The sequence below is a fragment of the Anabrus simplex genome, chromosome 2, assembly GCF_040414725.1.
Source record: "Anabrus simplex isolate iqAnaSimp1 chromosome 2, ASM4041472v1, whole genome shotgun sequence".
Classification (NCBI taxonomy): Eukaryota; Metazoa; Arthropoda; class Insecta; order Orthoptera; family Tettigoniidae; genus Anabrus; species Anabrus simplex.
This window is the reverse complement of record NC_090266.1, coordinates 428339208-428365339: the sequence shown is the minus strand read 5'-3', so window position 1 is coordinate 428365339 and position 26132 is coordinate 428339208.

Genomic DNA, 26132 nt, shown 5'->3' with positions numbered 1-26132 from the left:
CATTAAAGGCATTCAACCGCTTTTTCACCCTTTTCCACCCTTCCAATTGGGATTTTCCGAAAACAAAAAATACGTGTTTCTTTATTTTTAAAGGAGATTCTAAATGCCAATTTTTACATCTTTAAACTCTAAAAGTTTTGAGATATAGATAGACTCATTTTAAAAATTCACCCCCTTTTCACACCCCCCCATTAATTGGATTTTCCAAAAACAAAAAATATGTATTTCTTTATTTTTTAAGGAGATCCTAAACACCAATTTTCAGGTCTGTAATATCTTCAGTTTCTGAGATATAAGTATCCTCATGAAAGACATTCAACCAGGTTTTCACCCCTTTTCACCCCTCCTATTGGGATTTTCCGAAAACAAAAAAATACGTGTTTCTTTGTTTTTAATGAAGATTCTAAGTACCAATTTTTATATCTGTAATCTTTAAGAGTTTTGAGATATAGATGCACCCATTTTAAAAATTCACCCCCTTCTCACCCTCCCATTAATTGGATTTCCCCCAAACAAAAAAATACGTGTTTCTTTATTTTTAAAAGAGATCAAAAGTACCAATTATCATGTCTGTAATATCTTCAGTTTCTGAGATATAAGTACCGGTATCCCGATTAAAGGCATTCAACCCGTTTTTCACCCTTTTGTGCCCCTCCTATTGGGATTCTCAAAACAAAAAAATACGTGTTTCCTTATTTTTAAAGAAGATTCTAAATACCAATTTTCACATCTGTAAACTTTTAAAGTTTTGAGATATAGACACACTCATTTTAAAATTTCACCCCCCTTTTCACCCCCTTAGCGACGGAATATCCAAAAATCCTCTCTTAGCGAGCACCTACATCTTAATATGAATATATCTCCAGAATTTCATTCCTTTATGTCCAGTAGTTTTGGCTCGGCGATGATGAATCAGTCAGTCAGTCAGTCAGTCAGGACAAGCTACTTTATATATATAGATAGACTAGCAAGATACCCGTGCTTCGCTACGGTATTATACTGAAATTTAAAATTGAATGGATATCGATGTCCGCCTCTGTGGTGTAGTGGTTAGCGTGATTAGCTGCCACCCCCGGAGGTCCGGGTTCGATTCCCGGCTCTGCCACGAAATTTGAAAAGTGGTTCGAGGGCTGGAACGGGGTCCACTCAGCCTCGTGAGGTCAACTGAGTAGAGGTGGGTTCGATTCCCACCTCAGCCATCCTGGAAGTGGTTTTCCGTGGTTTCCCACTTCTCCTCCAGGGGAATGCCGGGATGGTACCTAACTTAAGGCCACGGCCGCTTCCTTCCCTCCTCCTTGCCTATCCCTTCCAATCTTCCCATCCCTCCACAAGGCCCCTGTTCAGCTTAGCCGGTGAGGCCGCCTGTGCGAGATACTGGTCATTCTCCCCAGTTGTATCCCCCGACCAAAAGTCTGAAGCTCCAGGACACTGCCCTTGAGGCGGTAGAGGTGGGATCCCTCGCCGAGTCCGAGGGAAAAGCCGAACCTGGAGGGTAAACAGATGATGATGATGATGATGATGGATATCGATTTATATCTAATCCGTCAAAAATCGAGATATGACTCGTTTTCTGAGAGATTAGGGCAAGTTCCCTCCCATTTTTTCAATTTTTCTTTCCAGCAACCGATTTCGTACTTAACGGGTTAGGACCACGTATTCCACCCGGTCAGTTCGGTCCCTGTCCGGCTCCATGGCTAAATGGTTAGCGCGCTGGCCTTTGGCCGCAGGAGTCCCGGGTTCGATTCCCGGCAGGGTCGGGAATTTTAACCTTAATTGGTTAATTTCGCTGACACGGGGGCTGGGTGTATGTGTCGTCTTCATCATAATTTCATCCTCATCATGACGCGCAGGTCGCTAACGGGTGTCAACTCAAAAGACCTGCATCTGGCGAGCCGAACTTGTCCTCGGACACTCCCGGCACTAAAAGCCATACGCCATTATTATTATTATAGTTCGGTCCCTAAATGTTTGCCACCGGGCGAGTTAGCCGTGCGCGTAGAGGCGTGCGGCTGTGTGCTTTCATCCGGGAGATAGTAGGTTCGAATCCCACTATCGGCAGCCCTGAAGATGGTTTTCCGTGGTTTCCCATTTTCACACCAGGCAAATGCTGGGGCTGTACCTTAATTAAGGCCACGGCCGATTCCTTCCAACTCCTAGGCCTTTCCTATCCCATCGTCGCCATAAGACCTGTCGGTGTCGGTGCGACGTAAAGCCCCTAGCAAAAAAAAAAATGTTTGCCATCTTTTTCTATAAGCATTTTTAATATGGATCAAATTCTTGAGGAGATTCGGCCTGGTGTCTTATGGGTGCATTGGCAGTACTGAACCCGCGGCCGGACTGCATTTGTAGTCATTACCCGCCCAGACCCGTTTCCAGCGCGGTCCGCACATTTGACGACGGTCCAGAATATTATTATTATTATTATTATTATTATTATTATTATTATTATTATTATTATTATTATTATAGATGTTCTGGACCCCACAGCAAGATGCAAGACCGCTAATTGGCGGTAAATTTCATCTGCTGCCATTGTCATTTTTGACATTGTGACCAGCACCATTGTCGCGCGTAGGCAAGTACGCGGAATATCTGGCGATACGAATGACATACTTCCGTGCATTATTGACCTTATTGTAGAGGTGAACAATAGGACAATCAATCTCATTCCTATCGTTTATTTCAAATGTTTTCAATTTTTATTTATATGCCAGGAGAATCTACTGTAATCTAAGAACGTTCTGCAAGGAAAATATTTCTTTTTTTTTGCTAGTTGCTTTACGTCGCACCGACACAGATATGTCTTATGGCGACGATGGGACGGTAAAGGGCTAGGAGTTGGAAGGAAGCGGCCGTGGCCTTAATTAAGGTACAGCCCCAGCATTTGCCTGGTGTGAAAATGGGAAACCACGGAAAACCATTTTCAGGGCTGCCGACAGTGGGGTTCGAACCTACCATCTCCCGAATACCAAGGAAAAGATGGCTCTTGAAAACGAACCCAGGAAAGATTAAAAATGATCGTTTTATGATCAGAATAAGTACATCGAAAATCCACAGCCTGTTTCCAGTCATTCGACAGGGTCAGGAATGGAATGAATAAACAGTAAAATCAATTGGTCTAACCTCCTTTTGCACCCCACCGTCGTTAGTTTCATTCCCCTCCCCCCCCCCCCCCCCGCGAAAAAGAAAAGAATTCGTGTTTCTTTATGTTTAAAAGAGATTCCAAACTCCAATTTTCACGTCTATAACATTCAGTTTTGAGATATAAGTATCCCCATAAAAATAATTAACTTTTTTCACACTCCCCCCCCCCTAATTGAAATTTCCTGCAATAAACTCGTTTCATTAAGAGTAAAGGATCTTCTAAATACCAATTATCACGACTCTGACCTCTTCAGTTTTTGATGTATGTGTCCTCATGAAAGGAATTCAACTCCTTTTCACTCCCGCCCCCCAAGATTATTCCCCCCCCCCAAACGCGTTTTTCTTTGATTTTAAAGGAGATCCAAATACCAATTTTCACGCCTGTAACAAACATAGTTTTTATTAGATGTAAGTATTCTCATACAATTAAGTCAATTAATTTTTCAATAATTTCACACCCCACCTCATTGGATTTTCCGAGAATACGCGTTTCTTTACTTTTGAAAGCAGATTCCAAATATCAATTTTCACGTCTGTAACATCTTCATTTTTGTGATATCAGTAGCCTAATTAAAAGAAATCAACACTATCTTCAGTCAATTTTACCCCCCCCCTCCACCGAAGTGGTATTTCCGAAAACCAAAAATACACGTTTCTTCATTTTTAATGAGACAAAAAAATACAATCTTTCACTTCTGTTACATGTTAACTTTTTTGAGATATACTGTAGAAATTCTCATATTAAAATTTCACCACTTTTTGTTCCCCTTAAGTGGAGTTTCCAAAAACAAATCACCTATCTTTCTTTACATTTACAGGAGATTCCAAATACACACTTTTTACGTCTGCAACATTTTACGTTTCTCAGATGTTCTGTAGATATAGTCCTTCAAAAAATTCACCCCAATTTGTCACTCCTGTTTAACCGCCATTAATTGGATTTTCCAAAAGCAAGAAAATACGTGTTTCTTTGTTTTTAAAGGGGATCCCATATACAAATTTTCTGTTCTGTAATATCTTCAGTTTCTGAGATATATGTAACCTCATTAAAGGCATTCAACCAATTATTCACCATTTTAAACCCCTCCTATTGGGATTTACAGAAAACAAGAAATTACACTTTCCTTCATTTTTAAGGGAGATTCTAAATACGAATTTTTACATCAGTAAACTTTTAAAGTTTTAAGATGTAGACACACTTATTTTAAAAAATTCACCCCCCTTTTCACACCCCCATTATTTGGATTTTCCAAAAACGGAAAAGTACCTGCTTCTTTAGTTTTAAAGTAGATCCCAAATACCAATTTTCAGGTCTGTATTATCTCCAGTTTCTGAAATATAAGTAGCCTCATTAAAGGCACTCAACCTTTTATTCACCCTTTTCCACCCTTCCTATTGGGATTTTCCGAAAACAAAAAATACATGTTTCTTTATTTTTAAAGGAGATTCTAAATACCAATTTTTACATCTATAAACTTTAAAAGTTTTGAGATATAGATACACTCATTATAAAAATTCGCCCCTTTTTCACCCCCCCATTAATTGGATTTTCCGAAACCAAAAAAATACGTGTTTCTTTATTTTTAAAGGAGATCCCAAACACCAGGTCTGGAATATCTTCAGGTTCTGAAATATAAGTAGCTACGTTAAAGGCTTTCAACCACTTTTTCACACTTTTCCACCCTTCCTATTGGGATTTTCCAAAAACAATAAAATATTTTTCTTTATTTTTAAAGGAGAATCTAAACACCATTTTTTTACATCTATAAGCTATAAACGTTTTGAGATATAGATACACTCATTTTAAAATTTCAGCCCCTTTTCAGCCCCACCATGAATTGTATTTTCCAAAAACAAAAAATATGTGTTTCTTTATTTTTAAAGGAGATCCCAAACACCAATTTTCAGGTCTGTAATATCTTCAGTTCCTGAGATATAATCATTCTCTTTAAAGGCATTCAACCACTTTTTCACCTCTTTTTACCCCTCCTATTGGGATTTTCCGAAAACAAAGGAATACGTGCTTCTTTATTTTTAATGAAGATTCTAAATACCAATTTTTACATCTGTAAACTTTAAATGTTTCGAGATATAGATGCACTCATTTCAAATATTCACCCCCCTTTTCACCCTCCCATTAATTGGATTCTCCAAAAACAAAAAAATACGTGCTTCTTTATTTATAAAAGCGAACAAAAGTTCCAATTTTGAGGTCTGTAAAGTCTACGGTTTCTGAGATATAAGTACCGGTATCCTGATTAAAAGGCATTCAACCCTTTTTCATCCTCTTTCACCCATCCTATTGGGATTTTCTGAAAAGAAAAAAATACGGGTTTCCTTATTTTTAAAGAAGATTCTAAATACCAATTGTCACATCTGTAAACTTTTAAAGTTTTGAGATATAGATACGCTCATTTTAAAATTTCACATCCCCTTTTCACCCCCTTAGCGACGGAATATTCAAAAATCCTCTCTTAGCGAGCATCTACATCTTAATATGAATATATCCTCAAAATTTCATTCCTTTATGTCCAGTAGTTTTGGCTCGGCGATGATGAATCAGTCAGTCAGTCAGTCAGTCAGTCAGTCAGTCAGTCAGTCAGTCAGTCAGTCAGTCAGTCAGTCAGTCAGTCAGTCAGGACAAGTTATTTTATATATATACTAGCAAGATACCCGTGCTTCGCTACGGTATTATACAGAAATTTATAATTGAATGCTTATTGTTTTAGATATATAATCCGCCGAAATTCGCGATCTGACTCGTTTTCTGCGAGAATCCTCCAAAATTCCCGATCTGACTCGTTTTCTATTATTTTACAGCACGTTTCCTCCCATTTCTTCAATATTCCTTTCCAACAATCGATTTCGAACTTCCCGGGCTAGGCTCAGGTATTCCTCCTGGTCAGTTGGGTCCGTAAATCTTTGCCATCTTTTCCGTTAATCATTTTTAATATGGATAAAATCCTTCAGGAGATCCGGCGTGGTGTCATATTGGGTGATTTGGCGGCACTGAACCCGCGGCCGGACTGCATTCTTAGTCATTACCCGTCCAGGAGCCGTTGCCAGCGCGGTCCGCACATTTGACGACGGTCCGGAACATTATTATTATTATTATTATTATTATTATTATTATTATTATTATTATTATTATCATGTGTTGCTGGAATGGCTGATGACAGGGAAAACCGGAGTATCCGGAGAAAAACCTATCCCGCCTCCGTTTTGTCCAGCACGAATGTCACATGGAGTGACCGGGATTTGAACCACGGAACCCAGCTTTGAGAGGCCGGAGCGGTGCCGCCTGAGCAACGGAGGATCCTTATAAGTACATTAATAATAGTAAAATCAATTGGTCTCACCTCCTTCTACACCCCACCGCCGTTAAGTTTCTTTACCGCCCCCCCCCCCGAAAAAAAATTAAAAGAAGGCTTGTTTCTTTATGATTAAGGGAGATTCCAAACACCAATGTTCACGTCTATTACCTTCAGTTTTGAGATATAATTATCCCCATAAAAGTAATTTACTTTTTTCACTTCATTTCACACTACTCCCCCCCCCCCCGTAAGTGAACTTTCCCGAAAAAAATACTTGTTTCTTTAATAGTAAAGGATCTTCTAAATACCAATTATCACGACTCTAACTTCTTCAGTTTTTGATTTATGTGTCCTCATGAAAGGAATTCAACTCCTTTACACTCCCGCCCTCCAAGATGGTTTCCAACCCAAAACGCGTTTTTTTTGTTTTTAAAGGAGATCCAAATACGAATTTTCACATCTGTAATAACTTTAGTTTTTATTAGATGTATGTATTCTCATACAATTAAGCCAATTAATTTTTCAATTCTTTCACACCCCCTCCCCCCCCCCCCCCGCTTCATTGGATTTTTAGAGAATACGTGTATTTTTACTTTTAAAGCAGATTGAAAATATCAAATTTCACGTCTGTAAAATCTGCATTTTTGATATATCAGTAGCCTAATTAAAAGAATTCAACACCATTTTCAGTCACTTTTACCCTCCCCTCCACCCAGGTGATATTTCCGAAAACTAAAAATACACGTTTCTTTATGTTTAATAGAGATAAAAAATACCATTTTTTACTTCTGTAACATGTTAAGTTTCTTAGATATACTGTAAAAATTCTCATTTCAAAATTTCACCCCTTTTGAGTTCCCCTTAAGTGGAGTTTCCAAAAACAAATCACCTATGTTTCTTTACATTTACAGGAGATTCCAAACACCCACTTTTTACGTCTGTAACATTTTACGATTCCAAGATATTCTGTAGATATAGTCTTTCAAAAAATTCACCCCAATTTGTCACTCCTGTTTAACCGCCATTAATTGGATTTTCCAAAAACTAAAAAATACGTGTTTCTTTATTTTTAAAGGAGATCCCATATACAAATTTTCATTTCTGTAATATCTTTCGTTTCTGAGATATATGTATCCTCATTAAAGGCATTCAACCCATTTTTCCCCCTTTTACACCCCTCCTATTGGGATTTACAGGAAACAAAAAATATGTGTTCCTTTATTTTTAGAGGGGATTCTAACTACCAATTTTTACATCTGTACATTTTAAAGTTTTAAGATATAGACACACTCATTTTATAAATTTCACCCCCCCTTTTCACTCCCAATATCTGGATTTTTACAAAAACGAAGAAATACGTGTTTCCTTACTTTTAAAGTAGATCCAAAATACCAATTTTCAAGTCTGTAATATCTTCAGGTTCTGAAATATAAGTAGACTCATGAAAAGCATTCGACCTCTTCTTCAACCTTTCCTTCCCTTCTTATTAGGATTTTCCGAAAACAAAATATACGTGTTTCTTTATTTTTAAAGGAGATTCTAAATACCAATTTTCACATCTATAACCTTTAAAAGTTTTGAGATATAGATACACTCATTTTAAAATATTACCCCCTTTTCACCCCCTCCCTTAATTGGATTTTCCAGAAACAAAAAATACGTGTTTCTTTATTTTTAAAGGAGATCCCAAACACCGATTTTCAGGTCTGTTATATCTTCAGTTTCTGAGATATAAGTAGCCTCATTAAAGGCATTCAACCCTTTTTCCACCCCTTTTCACTCCTCCTATTGCGATTTTCCGAAAACAAAAAAAATACGTGTTTCTTTATTTTTAATGAAGATTCTAAATACCAATTTTTACATCTGCAAACTTTGTAGATACAGATTCACTCATTTTAAAAATTCACCCCCTTTTCACCCCCTTAGCGAAGGAATATCCAAAAATCCTCTCTTAGCGAGCACCTACATCTTAATATGAATATATCCCCAAAATTTCATTTCTTTATGTCCAGTAGTTTTGGCTCGGCGATGATGAATCAGTCAGTCAGTCAGTCAGTCAGTCAGGACAAGTTATTTTATATATATAGACTAGCAAGATACCCGTGCTTCGCTACGGTATTATACTGAAATTTATAATTGAATGCCTATTGTTTTAGATATATAATCCTCCGAAATTCGCGATCTGACTCGTTTTCTGCGAGAATCCACCATAATTCCCGATCTGACTCGTTTTCTATTATTTTACGGCACGTTTCCTCCCATTTTTCAATCTTCATTTTCAGCAATCGATTTCGTACTTCCCGGGTTAGGCTCAGGTATTCCTCCCGGTCAGTTGGGTCCGTAAATCTGTGCCATCTTTTCCTATAATCATTTTTAATATGGATAAAATCCTTTAGGAGATCCGGCGTGGTGTCATATTGGGTGCCTTGGCGGCACTGAACCCGCGGCCGGGCTGCATTCTTAGTCATTACCCGTCCAGGAGCCGTTTCCAGCGCGGTCCGCACATTTGACGATGGTCTGGAACATTATTATTATTATTATTTTTATTTTTATTATTATTATTATTATTATTATTATTATTATTATTATTATTATTATTATTATTATTATGTGTTGCTGGAATGGCTGATGACAAGGAAAACCGGAGTATCCGGAGAAAATCCAGTCCCGCCTCCGTTTTGTCCAGCACGAATGACACATGGAGTGAACGGGATTTGAACCACAGAACCCAGCTGTCAGAGGCCGGCACGCTTGCGCCTGAGCAACGGAGGATCCTTATAAGTACATTAATAGCAGTAAAATCAATTGGTCACACCTCCTTTTACACCCCACCGCCGTTAAGTTTATTTACCGCCACCTCCCCCACCCCAGGAAAAATTAAAAGAAGGCTTGTTTCTTTATGTTTAAGGGAGATTCCAAACACCAATGTTCACATCTATTACCTTCAGCTTTGAGATATAAGTATCCCCATAAAAATAATTTACTTTTTGCACTTCATTTCATACTACTCCCCTCCTCCCGAAGTGAATTTCAAATAATTTTCCAATTCTTTCACCCCCCCCCCCTTCATTGGATTTTCCGACAATACGTGTTTCTTTACTTTTAAAGCAGATTCCAAATATCAAATTTCACGTCTGTAACATCTTCATATTTGAGATATCAGTAGCCTAATTAAAAGAATTCAACACCATTTTCAGTCACATTTACCCCCCCCCCCCCCGCTCCACCCAAGTGGTATTTCCGAAAACTAAAAATAAACCTTTCTTTATGTTTAATAGAGATAAAAAATACCATTCTTCACTTCTGTAACATGTTAAGTTTCTTGAGATATACTGTAAAAATTCTCATTTTAAAATTTCACCCCTTTTGAGTTCCCCTTAAGTGGAGTTTCCCAAAACAAATCACCTATGTTTCTTTACATTGACAGGAGATTCCAAACACCCACTTTTTACGTCTGTAACATTTTACGTTTCCAAGATATTCTGTAGATATAGTCTTTCAAAAAATTCACCCCATTTTGTCACTCCTGTTTAACCGCCATTAATTGGATTTTCCAAAAACTAAAAAATAAGTTTTTCTTTATTTTTAAAGGAGATCCCATATACAAATTTTCATTTCTGTAATATGTTTCGTTTCTGAGATATATGTATCCTTATTAAAGGCATTCAACCCATTTTTCACCCTTTTAAACCCCTCCTATTGCGATTTTATTTTTAGAGGAGATTCTAAGTACCAATTTTACATCTGTAAATTTTAAAGTTTTAAGATGTACACACACTCATTCTTAAAAATTCACCCCCCATTTCACCCCCCAATATTTGGATTTTCCAAAAACGAAAAAATACATGTTTCTTTACTTTTAAAGCAGATCCCAAGTACAGATTTTCAGGTCTGTAATATCTTCAGGTTCTGAAATATAAGTAGCCTCATTAAAGGCATTCAACCCATTACTCACCCTTTTACACCCTTCCTATTGGCATTTTCCGAAATCAAAAGAATACGTGTTTCTTTATTTTTAAAGGATATTCTAAATACCAATTTTTACGTCTATAAACTATAAAGTTTTGAGCTATAGATACACTCATTTTAAAAAATCACCCCCTTTTCACCCCTCATTAATTGGATTTTCCAAAAACAAAAAATACGTGTTTCTTTATTTTTAAAAGAGATCCCAAACACCAATTTTCAGGTCTGTAATATCTTCAGTTTCTGAGATATAAGTAGCCTCATTAAAGGCATTCAACCGCTTTTTCACCCCTTTTCACTCCTCCTATTGCGATTTTCCGAAAACAAAAAAGTACGTGTTTCTTTATTTTTAATGAAGATTCTAAATACCAATTTTTACATCTGCAAACTTTAAAAGTTTGGAGATATAGATTCACTCATTTTAAAAATTCACCCCCTTTTCACCCTCCGATTAACTGGATTTTCCAAAAACAAAAAATACCTGTTTCTTTATTTTTAAAGGACATTCTAAATTCCAATGTTTACATCTATAAACTTTAAAAGTTTTGAGGTATAGATACACTCATATTAAAAAATCATCCCCCTTTTACCCCCACCATTAATTGGATTTTCTGAAAACAAAAAAAATACGCATTTCTTTATTTTTAAAGGAGATCCCAAACACCAATTTTCAGGTCTGTAATATCTTCAGTTTCTAAGATATAAGTATTCTCTTTAAAGACATTCTACCCCATTTCACCCCTTTTCTCCCCTCTTATTAGGATTTTCCGAAAACAAAAAAATACGTGTTCCTTTATTATTGATGAAGATTCTAAATACCAATTTTTACATCTCTAAACTTTAAAACTTTTGAGATGTAGATGTACTCATTTTAAAAATTCACCCCCTTATCACCCTCGCATTTATTGGATTTTCCAAAAACAAAAAAATACGTGTTTCTTTATTTTTGAAAAAGATCAAAAGTACCAATTTTGAGGTCTGTAATATCTTCAGTTTCTGAGATATAAGTACCGGTATCCTGATTAAAGGCATTCAACCACTTTTTCACCCTTCTTCACCCCTCCCATTGGAATTTTCTGAAAACAAAAAAATACGTGTTTCCTTATTTTTAAGGAAGATTCTAAATACCAAGTTTCACATCTGTAAACTTTTAAAGTTTTGAGATATAGACACACTCATTTTAAAATTTCACCCCCCTTTTCACCCCCTTAGCGACGGAATATCCAAAAATCCTCTCTTAGCGAGCACCTACATCTTAATATGAATATATCCCCAAAATTTCATTTCTTTATGTCCAGTAGTTTTGGCTCGGCGATGATGAATCAGTCAGTCAGTCAGTCAGTCAGTCAGGACAAGTTATTTTATATATATAGACTAGCAAGATACCCGTGCTTCGCTACGGTATTATACTGAAATTTATAATTGAATGCCTATTGTTTTAGATATATAATCCTCCGAAATTCGCGATCTGACTCGTTTTCTGCGAGAATCCACCATAATTCCCGATCTGACTCGTTTTCTATTATTTTACGGCACGTTTCCTCCCATTTTTCAATCTTCATTTTCAGCAATCGATTTCGTACTTCCCGGGTTAGGCTCAGGTATTCCTCCCGGTCAGTTGGGTCCGTAAATCTGTGCCATCTTTTCCTATAATCATTTTTAATATGGATAAAATCCTTTAGGAGATCCGGCGTGGTGTCATATTGGGTGCCTTGGCGGCACTGAACCCGCGGCCGGGCTGCATTCTTAGTCATTACCCGTCCAGGAGCCGTTTCCAGCGCGGTCCGCACATTTGACGATGGTCTGGAACATTATTATTATTATTATTTTTATTTTTATTATTATTATTATTATTATTATTATTATTATTATTATTATTATTATTATTATTATTATGTGTTGCTGGAATGGCTGATGACAAGGAAAACCGGAGTATCCGGAGAAAATCCAGTCCCGCCTCCGTTTTGTCCAGCACGAATGACACATGGAGTGAACGGGATTTGAACCACAGAACCCAGCTGTCAGAGGCCGGCACGCTTGCGCCTGAGCAACGGAGGATCCTTATAAGTACATTAATAGCAGTAAAATCAATTGGTCACACCTCCTTTTACACCCCACCGCCGTTAAGTTTATTTACCGCCACCTCCCCCACCCCAGGAAAAATTAAAAGAAGGCTTGTTTCTTTATGTTTAAGGGAGATTCCAAACACCAATGTTCACATCTATTACCTTCAGCTTTGAGATATAAGTATCCCCATAAAAATAATTTACTTTTTGCACTTCATTTCATACTACTCCCCTCCTCCCGAAGTGAATTTCAAATAATTTTCCAATTCTTTCACCCCCCCCCCCCCCTTCATTGGATTTTCCGACAATACGTGTTTCTTTACTTTTAAAGCAGATTCCAAATATCAAATTTCACGTCTGTAACATCTTCATATTTGAGATATCAGTAGCCTAATTAAAAGAATTCAACACCATTTTCAGTCACATTTACCCCCCCCCCCCGCTCCACCCAAGTGGTATTTCCGAAAACTAAAAATAAACCTTTCTTTATGTTTAATAGAGATAAAAAATACCATTCTTCACTTCTGTAACATGTTAAGTTTCTTGAGATATACTGTAAAAATTCTCATTTTAAAATTTCACCCCTTTTGAGTTCCCCTTAAGTGGAGTTTCCCAAAACAAATCACCTATGTTTCTTTACATTGACAGGAGATTCCAAACACCCACTTTTTACGTCTGTAACATTTTACGTTTCCAAGATATTCTGTAGATATAGTCTTTCAAAAAATTCACCCCATTTTGTCACTCCTGTTTAACCGCCATTAATTGGATTTTCCAAAAACTAAAAAATAAGTTTTTCTTTATTTTTAAAGGAGATCCCATATACAAATTTTCATTTCTGTAATATGTTTCGTTTCTGAGATATATGTATCCTTATTAAAGGCATTCAACCCATTTTTCACCCTTTTAAACCCCTCCTATTGCGATTTTATTTTTAGAGGAGATTCTAAGTACCAATTTTACATCTGTAAATTTTAAAGTTTTAAGATGTACACACACTCATTCTTAAAAATTCACCCCCCATTTCACCCCCCAATATTTGGATTTTCCAAAAACGAAAAAATACATGTTTCTTTACTTTTAAAGCAGATCCCAAGTACAGATTTTCAGGTCTGTAATATCTTCAGGTTCTGAAATATAAGTAGCCTCATTAAAGGCATTCAACCCATTACTCACCCTTTTACACCCTTCCTATTGGCATTTTCCGAAATCAAAAGAATACGTGTTTCTTTATTTTTAAAGGATATTCTAAATACCAATTTTTACGTCTATAAACTATAAAGTTTTGAGCTATAGATACACTCATTTTAAAAAATCACCCCCTTTTCACCCCTCATTAATTGGATTTTCCAAAAACAAAAAATACGTGTTTCTTTATTTTTAAAAGAGATCCCAAACACCAATTTTCAGGTCTGTAATATCTTCAGTTTCTGAGATATAAGTAGCCTCATTAAAGGCATTCAACCGCTTTTTCACCCCTTTTCACTCCTCCTATTGCGATTTTCCGAAAACAAAAAAGTACGTGTTTCTTTATTTTTAATGAAGATTCTAAATACCAATTTTTACATCTGCAAACTTTAAAAGTTTGGAGATATAGATTCACTCATTTTAAAAATTCACCCCCTTTTCACCCTCCGATTAACTGGATTTTCCAAAAACAAAAAATACCTGTTTCTTTATTTTTAAAGGACATTCTAAATTCCAATGTTTACATCTATAAACTTTAAAAGTTTTGAGGTATAGATACACTCATATTAAAAAATCATCCCCCTTTTACCCCCACCATTAATTGGATTTTCTGAAAACAAAAAAAATACGCATTTCTTTATTTTTAAAGGAGATCCCAAACACCAATTTTCAGGTCTGTAATATCTTCAGTTTCTAAGATATAAGTATTCTCTTTAAAGGCATTCTACCCCATTTCACCCCTTTTCTCCCCTCTTATTAGGATTTTCCGAAAACAAAAAAATACGTGTTCCTTTATTATTGATGAAGATTCTAAATACCAATTTTTACATCTCTAAACTTTAAAACTTTTGAGATGTAGATGTACTCATTTTAAAAATTCACCCCCTTATCACCCTCGCATTTATTGGATTTTCCAAAAACAAAAAAATACGTGTTTCTTTATTTTTGAAAAAGATCAAAAGTACCAATTTTGAGGTCTGTAATATCTTCAGTTTCTGAGATATAAGTACCGGTATCCTGATTAAAGGCATTCAACCACTTTTTCACCCTTCTTCACCCCTCCCATTGGAATTTTCTGAAAACAAAAAAATACGTGTTTCCTTATTTTTAAGGAAGATTCTAAATACCAAGTTTCACATCTGTAAACTTTTAAAGTTTTGAGATATAGACACACTCATTTTAAAATTTCACCCCCCTTTTCACCCCCTTAGCGACGGAATATCCAAAAATCCTCTCTTTGCGAGCACCTACATCTTAATATGAATATATCCCCAAAATTTCATTTCTTTATGTCCAGTAGTTTTGGCTCGGCGATGATGAATCAGTCAGTCAGTCAGTCAGTCAGTCAGTCAGTCAGGACAAGCTACTTTATATATATAGACTAGCAAGATACCCGTGCTTCGCTACGGTATTATACTGAAATTTATAATTGAATGTTGTTTTAGATATATAATCAGCCGAAATTCGCGATCTGAATCGTTTTCTGAGAGAATCCGCCAAAATTCGCGATCTGACTCGTTTTCTAATAGATTATGGCAAGTTTCCTCCCATTTTTTAATCTTTATTTCCAGCAATCGATTTCGTACTTCCCAGGCTAGGTCCAGGTATTCCACCCTGTCAGTTGGGTCCCTAAATCCTTGCCATCTTTTCTTATAAGCATTTTTAATATGGAACAAATCCTTCAGGAGATCCGGCGTGGTGTCGTCTTGGGTGCCTTGGCGGTACTGAACCCGCGGCCAGACTGCATTCTTAGTCATTACCCGTCCAGGACCCTTTTCCACCGCGGTCCGCACATTTGACGACGGTCCAGAACATTATTATTATTATTATTATTATTATTATTATTATTATTATTATTATTATTATTATTATTATTATTATTATTATTATTATTATTATTATTATAGATGTTCTGGACCCAACAGCAAGATGCAAGACCGCTACTTGGCGGTAAATTACATCTGCTGCCATTGTTATTTTTGAGAATGTGACCAGCACCAATGACGCGCGTAGGCAAGTGTGCGGGATTTCTGGCGATACGAATGACATACTTCCGTGCATTATTGACCTTATTATAGACGTGAACAATTGGACGGTCAATCTCATTCCTATCGTTTATTTCAAATGTGTTTAAATTTTTATTCATATGCCAGGAGAATCTACTGTAATATAAGAACGTTCTCCGAAGGAAAGGTTGGCTGTTGAAAACGAACCCTAGGAAAGCTTAAAAAGATCGGTTTATGATCAGAATAAGTACATCGAAAATATACAGCCTGTTTCCAGTCATTCAACAGGGTCAGGAATGGAATGAATATAGCCCCATCTAGCGGCGACAGTAGGAATTGTGCAGGCTGCCGAAGCACTCCTCTGGGGCAATGATCGATGAATGACAAATGAAATGAAATATTGGACAGTTTTGCTGGAATGAATGATGACAGGGAAAAGCGAAGTATCCGGAGAAAAACCTGTCCCGCCTCCGTTTTGTCCAGCACGAATGCCACATGGAGTGACCGGGATTTGAACCACGGAACCCAGCTGTGAGAGGCCGGCGCGCTGCCGCCTGAGCAACGGAGACTCCTTATAAGTACATTATGAACAGCAAAATCAATTGGACTCACCTCCTTTTACACCCCACCGCCGTTAAGTTAATTAACCCCCCCCCCCAAAAATAAAATTAAAAGAAGGAGTGTTTCTTTATGTTTGAAGGAGATTCCAAACCCCAATGTTCACGTCTATTACCTTGAGTTTTGAGATATAAGTATCCCCATAAAAATAATTCGCTTTTTTTACTTCCTTTCACACTTCTCCCCCCCCCTTAAGTGAATTTTCCGGCAAAAAATACTTGTTTCTTTAATAGTAAAGGATCTTCTAAATAGCAATTATCACGACTCTTAACTTCTTCAGTTTTTGATTTATGTGTCCTCATGAAAGGAATTCAACTCCTTTCCACTCCCGCCCCCCAAGATGGTTTCCCCCACAAAACGCGTATTTCTTTGTTTTTAAAGGAGATCAAAATACCAATTTTCACGTCCGTAACAACTTTAGTTTTTATTAGATGTATGTATTCTCATACAATTAAGTCAATTAATTTTAGAATTCTTCCCCCCCCCCCTTTCATTGGATTTTCCGAGAATACGCGTTTCTTTATTTTTAAAGGAGATCCCATATACAAATTTTTAGTTCTGTAATATATTCAGTTTCTGAGATATATGTATCCTCATTAAAGGCATTCAACCCACTATTCACCCTTTTACACCCCTCCTATTGGGATTTACAGAAAACGAATAAATACTTATTCCTTTACTTTTAAAGGAGATTCTAAATACCAATTTTTACATCTGTAAACTTTTAAAGTTTTAAGATATAGACACAATCATTTTAAAAATTCACCCCCCTTTTCACCCCCCATTATCCGGATTTTTCAAAAACGAAAATATACGTGTTTCCTTATTTTTAAAGTGGATCCCCAAAACCAATTTTCAGGTCTGTAATATCTTCAGGTTCTGAAATATAAGTAGCCTCGTTAAAGGCATTCAACCTCTTTTTCACCCTTTTCCACCCTTCCTATTGGGATTTTCCGAAAACAAAAAAACGTGTTTCTTTATTTTTAAAGGAGATTCTAAATACCATATTTTACATCTATAAACTTTAAAAGTTTTGAGATATATATACACTCATTTTAAAAATTCACCCCCCTTTTCACCCCCATTATTTGGATTTTCCAAAAACAAAAAAATACGTGTTTCTTTATTTTTAAAAGAGATCATAGGTACCAATTATCAGGTCTGTAATATCTTCAGTTTCTGAGATATAAGCATCCTCATTAAAGGCATTCAATCCATTTTCACCCCTTCTCACCCCTCCTATTGGGATTTTCCGAAAACAAAAAAATACGTGTTTCTTTATTTTTAATGAAGATTCTAAATACCTATTTTTACAGCTGTAAACTTTAAAAGTTTTGAGATATAGATGCACTGTTTTTAATAATTCACCCCCCTTTTCACCCTCCCATTAATTGGATTTTTCAAAAACAAAAAATACGTGTTTCTTTATTTTTAAAAGAGATCAAAAGTACCAATTCTCAGGTCTGTAATATCTTCAGTTTCTGAGATATAAGTACCGGTATTCTGATTAAAGGCATCCAACCCCCTTTTTTACCGTTTTTCACCCCTCCTATTGGGATTTTCTGAAAACAAAAAAATACGTATTTCATTTTTAAAGGAGATTCTAAATACCAATTTTTACATCTGTAAACTTTCAAAGTTTTGAGATATAGATACACTCATTTTAAAATTCCAACCCCCTTTTCACCCCCTTAGCGAAGGAATATCCAAAAATCCTTTCTTAGCGAGCACCTACATCTTAATATAAATCTATGCTCAAAATTTCATTTCTTTATGTCCAGTAGTTTTGGCTCGGCGATGATGAATCAGTCAGTCAGTCAGTCAGTCAGTCAGTCAGTCAGTCAGTCAGGACAAGCTATTTTATATATATAGATGTATCCTCTCGGGTAAAATATTCCGGAGGTAAACTAGTCCCCCATTCGGATCTCCGGGTGGGGACTACACGAGAGGGGCGATCATCAGGAAGAAGATGGATACTGACATTCTGCGAGTCGGAGCGTGGAATATTAGAAGCTTGAATCGTTGTGGTAGGTTGGAGATTCCTTTTTTTTTTTTTTGTTTTTTTTTTTTTTGGCTATTTGCTTTACGTCGCACCGACACAGATAGGTCTTATTGCGACGATGGCATAGGAAAGGCCTAGGAATTGGAAGGAAGCGGCCGTGGCCTCCATTAAGGTACAGCCCCGGCATTTGCCTTAAGCGACTGCAGCTATCGGGCTCGGTGGTTGGAGAATCTGAAAAGGGATATGAATAGACTAAAGTTAGATGTAGTTGGTATAAGTAAAGTACTACACGTTGGCAGGAAGAACATGACTTTTGGTCAAGCGACTACCGAATTATCAACACAAAATCAAACAGGGGTAATGCAAGAGTTGGTTTAATAATGACTGGGGAATAGGGCAGCCGTTGAGGTACTGCAACCAGCACAGTGAAAGAATTATGTCGTCAAGATAGACACCAAACCAATGCCCACCACAATTGTGCAGGTCTATATGCCTACCAGTTCAGTGGACGATGAGGAAACTGAAATAATATATGAATACATAGAACATTTAATACAATATGTAAAAGGTGACGAGAATCTAATTATGATGGCAATCTGGAATGCAGTGGTAGGCCAAGGAAGAGAAGGTAATACAGGAGGAGAAATCGGACTCGGACCAAGGAACGAAAGAGGAAGTCGGCTGGTTGAATTCTGCACCCATCATAATTTAGTCCTTGCTAATACTTGGTTCAAACACCACAAACGACGGCTGTATACGTGGACGAGACCTGGAGACACTGGAATGTATCAAACAGTCTTCAGTATGATTAGGCAGAATTCAAAAATCAGGTGTTGGATTTCACAACATTCCCAGGAGCACACTTGGACTCTGACCACAACTTGTTGGCAATGAAATGCCATCTGAAGTTGAAGAATTTGCAGAAAGGAAGGAATGCAAGGAGATGGGATCTAGACAAGTTGAAAGAAAACAGTGTGAGGGATTGTTTCAAGGAACATGTTGCAGAAGGACTAAATGAAACACATTAGAGGAAGAGTGGATAGTTATGAAAAATGAAGTCAGTAGGGTTGCTGAAGAAATGTTAGGAAGGAAAGACCAACTAAGAATCATTGGATAACTCATGAGGTACTAGACCTGATTGATGAACGACGAAAATATAAGAATGCTAGAAATGAAAAGGGCAGACAAGTATACAGGATATTAAGGAATGAAGTGGATAGAAAGTGCAAGGTTGCTAAGGAAGAATGGCTGAAGAGGAAATGCAAGGACGTCGAATGTTGTGTGGTTCTTGGAAAGGTAGATGCTGCATACAGGAAAATCATGGACACCTTTGGAGAAAGGAAATCTAGTTGTATGAATATTAAGAGCTCAAATTGAAAGCCACTTCTAGGGAAAGAAGGCAAAGCAGAAAGATCGAAGGAACATATTCAACAGTTTTATCAAGGTAAAGATGTAGATGATTTGGGTCTGGAATAAGAAGAGGCTGTTGAGGCAGATGAAATGGGAGACCCAATTTTGATGTTAGAGTTTGACAGAGCTATGAGAGACCTAACAAGGAACAAGGCACCTGGAATTGATGACATTTCCTCTGAATTACTGACTGCCTGAGGAGAAACCAGAATGGCAAGTTTATCCCATTTAGTGTGTAAGATGTATGAGACAGGAGATGTGTCATCCGATTTTCGGCAGAATGTTGTTATACCAATTCCCTAGAAAGCCTCTACTGACAAGTATGAAAACTACGGCAATATTAATTTAGTATCTCATGCCTGAAAAATTTTAACACATATTATTTACAAAAGAATGGAAAGATAATTTGAAGCTGAGTTTTGAGAAGATCAACTTCGCTTCAGAAGAATTTTAGGAATACGTGAAGCAATCCTGGCTTTACGTCTGGTCTTAGAGGATCGAATTAAGAAGGCTAAGCGCACGTACATGGCGTCCGTAGATCTAGAAAAGGAATTAGATAATGTTCAATGAACGAGGCTCTTTGAGATTTTGAAGGTTATTGGGATCAGATACCGAGAACGAAGAATTGTCTACAATCTGTAAAAAAACCAGTCTGCAGTGATAAGAATCGAGGGCTTTGAAAAAGAAGCAACAATCCAGAGAGGAGTGAGGCAAGGCTGCAATCTGTCCCCACTCCTTTCCAATTTTTATACAGAGCAGGCAGTAAAGGAAATCACAGAGGAATTTTGGAAGGGAATCACAGTCCAAGGAGAGGAAATCAAAACCTTGAGATTTCCCGATGATATTATTATTACTGTTATTTTTTGCTAGTGGCTTTACGTCGCACCGACACAGATATGTCATCAATGCTTTACTTCTCGCAGCCCAGCACTCGCTACATTCAGCTGCGCGCGGAACGACTGTCGTTTGTTTACACGCTCGCGGCCTTCTCGGGAAGGATGTTGTGAAGCTATGCTCAGAGCTGCCAACCTCTATACGGAGGAACTAATGAGTGAGGTGCTTCGATAGCTGGTGGCAAGACGATTAGTCTGGACGGTTAGGATTCTTGCCGTGGACAAGACGATTGGTCTGGACGGTTAGGATTCTTGCCGTGGACAAGACCATTGGTCTGGACGGTTGGAAGCCGCGAAGCGGCCTTAGGTCCCTAGTTTCATATAAAACACGATTGGTCTGGACGGTTAGGATTCTTGCCGTGGACAAGACCATTGGTCTGGACGGTTAGAAGCCGCGAAGCGGCCTTAGGCCCCTAGTTTCATGTGGAAACACGATTGGTCTGGACGGTTAGGATTCTTGCCGTGGACAAGACGATTGGTCTGGACGGTTAGGATTCTTGCCGTAGACAAGGCCATTGGTCTGGACGGTTAAAAGCCGCGAAGCGGCCCTACGCCTCTAGTTTCATGTGGAAACACGATTGGTCTGGACTGGTTCTTGCCGTGCGGACGGTTAGGATAAGACCTGGACAAGACCATTGGTCCGGACGGTTAAAGCCGCATTGTAATTTTACATGGTGTTTTTTTGTTTGTGCTTTTATTCAGCCGGGGTTGGTAACGCAATGTATTTATCAGCATTGATGGCAATGACGTCACATTCCGTTCACCATGCCCAATGAGAATGCAAGAAACTACTTGAGCCATGGACGATGGCGGCTACTGCTCTTTATTAGGTTATAAAAGTAAATATATTTCTCGGGGCGGGCTGGTGGGTTCCTAGACATGGCAATGAACACATCTCTCCTCTAAAAGGAATTCCAAGTAAGATTTACATTATTTTCACTTCCCTATAATGTTATAAACGTTGGGCTGCGGGAAGTAAAGTTTTACCGATATGTCTTATGGCCACGATGGGATAGGAAAGGCCTAGGAGTTGGAAGGAAGCTGCCACGGCCTTAATTAACATACAGCCCCAGCATTGTCCTGGGGTGAGAATGGGAAACCACGGAAAACCATCTTCAGGGCTGCCGACAGTGCGATTCGAACCCACTATCTCCCGGGTGCTAGCTCACAGCCGCGCGCCCCTGAACGCACGGCTAACTCGCCCGGTTTGTTATTTTTTTCTAAGACTGCAGAAGATCTCGAGAAGTTGCTGAATGGTATGGACGAAGTATTGAGCAAGGAGTACTAGATGAAAGTAAATGTCCAAAACAAAAGTAATGGAGTGCAGTCTAACAACGTCAGGTGATGCAGGTAATATTAGATGAGCAAATGAAGTCTTAAGAGAGGTAGATGCATATTGTTACTTGGGTAGTAAAATGACTAACGATGGAAGAAGTAAGGAAGACATAAAATGCAGACTAGTACAAGCAAAGAAGTGCTTTGTTAAGAAAAGAAATTTGCTCACTTCAAACATTGATATAAGAATTGGAAAGATGTTACTGAAGACTATCATCTGGAGCATGGCATTGTATGGAAGTTAAATGTGGACGATATCTAGCTCAGAAAGGAAGAGAATAGAAGCTTTTGTAATGTGGTGTTACAGAAGAATGCTGAAAGTGAGATGAATAGATGGAATCACGAATGAAGGGATACTGAATCGAATTGGTGAGAGGAGATCGTTGTGGCTAAATTTGACGAGAAGAAGTGATAGAATGATAGGACATATCTTAAGACACCCAGGATTTGTTCAGTTGGTGTTTGAAGGAAGTGTAGGCGGTAAGAACGGTAAGGGTATACCAAGGTATGAATATGACAAGCAGATGTAGGATGCAATCGTTACGTAGAAATGAAAAGGTTAGCACATGATAGGGCGGCATGGTGAGCTGCATCGAACCAGTCCATGAACTGATGACTCAAACATCAACAATAATAATAATAATAATAATAATAATAATAATAATAATAATAATAATAATAATAATAATAATAATAATAATATATAAAACATTGGTTTTATGTCCGACTCCTGGCTGAATAATTAGCATGGGTGCCTTTAGTTCAGGTGTGCCGCGTTCGATTCCCGGTCGAACTGGTGGTTTTAACCGCATGTGGTTAATTCCTCTAGCTAGGGAACTTGGTGTCTCTTGTTGTCTCAATACATATTTCATCATCTACATACAACACAGCACACCACACTACCGCAAGAAAACGCAATAGTGACTACATCCCTTCTCAAAGAGTTAGCGTCATGAAGGACATCCACTCGTGAAACTGGCCAAATCCATACGAAATGCCGACCTCAGGAGATTTGGAAAAGGCCATGGAGAATAACAAACTTAGTTCATATCGCATTAATTACTTTTACGCTATTCGGGGACACCGTTTCGCCGGAATTTTGTACCGTATAAGCTCCTTTACCTACCGACACGAGGTCGAGGTGTTTGATCATCTTCAAGTACCACCGGTATGATGCGGGATCGAACTCGCTATATCGGGTTCTGAAAGCCAGCACAGTACCGTCTGAGCCACTGCAGCCGGCAGTACAGTAGACTAGGACTGCGTGAGAATTGTAGAGCAATCGTGATCTTGCCTTAGGACAAGACTGAAACTGTCTCCAGTAAACAAATATCTTTCCCTGTCAGCCTCTGAGCGAAATTTACCGTTATCACTTATCAGTTACAAGGTGAAACCTATTACTTATTTGGACACATTTCTCCATTAGACTGGCTTCCGCAGTAAAAGACCAAAATCCTCACCGTGAACGCATAATTTTATTATTCTAACAGTTACTCTTTACACTTCACTGTATCTAAAAGAATAATATAACACAGTGTGAATTAGTATGTTGGCTAGTATCCGTAGGCACAGCAGAGTAACAATCAAGCTCGTAGTTTTACGTGTTAATGATGTCCTCGTCATTAGCACAGGTGTTCCAGTTTTACGCGGAATCCAAACCACAGTGACATGACTAGTATTCATTTATGAAATCTCCCATTTCTCGCCATGATTCGTACCGTGTTTACATTAATGAAAGGCCAATGCCCATGTCAAGCCCCGAAACAGGAGAGAACTGAATTTAATGAACTGTAGGCTACCATTAACATTGTTCATTGATGTTCATAATTCAGTTCTAAACCAATAGTGCGAATGCGTATTTCTTGAAGGTTACGATCGGGCACTTCTTTCAGTTTTCTGTCTAAAATCGCCAATATAAAAACATATCAAACAGGCTTATTAGATACGGTATCTTACACACAGCGAGTACACAGACATACAAATATGAATATTATTTGCATTATGTCCCACTAACTACTCTTGCGGTTTTCGGAGACGCCGAGGTGCCGGAATTTAGTCCCAGAGGAGTTCTTTTCCGTGCCAGTAAATCTACCGACACGAGGCTGGCGTACATTATAGATAGAGCACATCTGTCCCTCGTTTGAAGTTCTCAGGTTCGATTCTGACACGTCTAAATACTTGAACACGAAGCATGGTGACTCAGACCTGAGCCTTCTGAACCCAAGTTGGCCAGAAGAGTGACACTTGATCTTCTGGCCAACATCTGCCACTCGTAGGTATGAGTGAGTAGAAACGGTTCCTACCACCGTTATTACCAGTATGCCGAACTGCTATCTTTGCCTTTCGAAACAGGTAGCTTTATAACATTCCTTGCTGGGCTGAATGAGCCTTGCTCGAAACCAACATGTCGACGAAACGTCAAGGACAGGTCCAGGAATCGAGCCTGTGATCAAGTACGAATTTTGCTTGTGCAACTTACATATTGAAACACATAGATTGAATTGAAGTTAAAATTCTGAATTGTTATCCTTAAAGTGTTACAGATCGTCGATATTAGGGCGAAATTGTCCTATATTAGAGAAACACTGTGACACCGTCTGCAGTTATACCATAAGCTTCAAGATCTGACTTATCTCACTTCAATGCTTGGGGAATAAGGCTATTACACAAAGCGGACAGTGATGCAGCCTTTCTATCAACAGTCCACTTTTTGGATGAACCACGCTTTCACAAAAATCACGCTACGTAACCTACACGTACTAGAACTAGCTAGTACTAAGCTAGAACGAAGCCCAGCATTCTGTAGGAGCTTCGCAGTCTATGTGGTATGTGTTCATAGGTTTATGTACGTTTCCTGTTTCTACACTATTGTTATATGCAGCTGTGAGCGATTCATACAGTCATTACAGATTCTACCACTGTATCATCACTGGCGCAAACGATTCCACCTGAATTGTTTAGCTTGAACCGAAATACACTGCTGTGCAAAATGTAAGGTGGTTAACACTGATATTTGTAGAATTTGGGTCGAAAAGTCACTTTTGAGTTTTTTGCTTAAAAATGTTATACATTTTCTTCCAGCGCCATTTTTAAATCTCCCAGTGGCTATTTAAAAGGAGAGCGCGTGGGATTATATGTCCGGCCCTCTTGATACTGAGACGCCACAGTCTTCGTTGTTGTTGAGTTGTTTGTTCCGAGTTTTGAATATTGCGCGAAACATTTCTCTCCGAGGACGACAGACACTCAGCTACGCAGTCTTCTTTCATTTTTTTACTACGTAGTCAAAATAAATGCTAAAAAATGAAATAATCTACTAGCCCAACAAAGGCAACTAAAAATATGTTGTAAAACAATAGTTAGATTTATTTTATCCTCGCAAGAGTATTTTCTTGGTTGCATATATCTTTTATATCTTTGTTTAGATTTGTTACTTATTATTTACTTACGTCGCGTTGTGGAATTTGTATACATTTTACACGAGAAATCCTTTGCCTGAGGGATAAAATTATTTATCCAGTGAAAAGCAGTACCCTAAGTTAATTTTATTGTATATATCTAGTGTGAATATTTTTTTCTGTCATTGAATGTAACGGAGTAGTGATTTGTTTCGAGTATATTGGCAGTTACAATGTTAGGTTAGGCACACATCCTCTGTTAGGATGGAGAAGAGGCCCAGAACTTCTTATAGGTAAGGAAAGGAATGCCCTTCTAAGAGAAGTCTGGCTGCAAAATTGAGATATTCAGCAAGGAAATTTCGGGAGGTAAAGCCAGATACAGCTCCAATTAGGCCTAGTGAGGAGGTTCCTGGTTCTAGTACCACCTCCAGTTATTACTGTTTCAGAAAGAAAAGTCGACTAGTTTTCTGATTCTTACCCTAAATATTCTAATATTGGGACTGTAAATTACACCTTAGTACACAGTGATGTGTGGAGTGAACTTGTGAAAGAACTACCGTGTGGTGAGTGTCAAAGCAAATCAATTTTAATTAAATTTAGAGAAAGCCGTGTTTTTCCTCTAAAATTGTTGTTAAATGCAGAACGTGTGATTATGTTTCTGTAAATGTATATAGTTCTCCAAGAGTAAAAAATAAAAAATTAACAGAGGCCTAATTTCCATGTGAACAATGCTATGGTTGAGGCATTTAGCATTGTAGGCGAGGGTCAACGAGGGTTGCAAAATTCTCAGTTGGT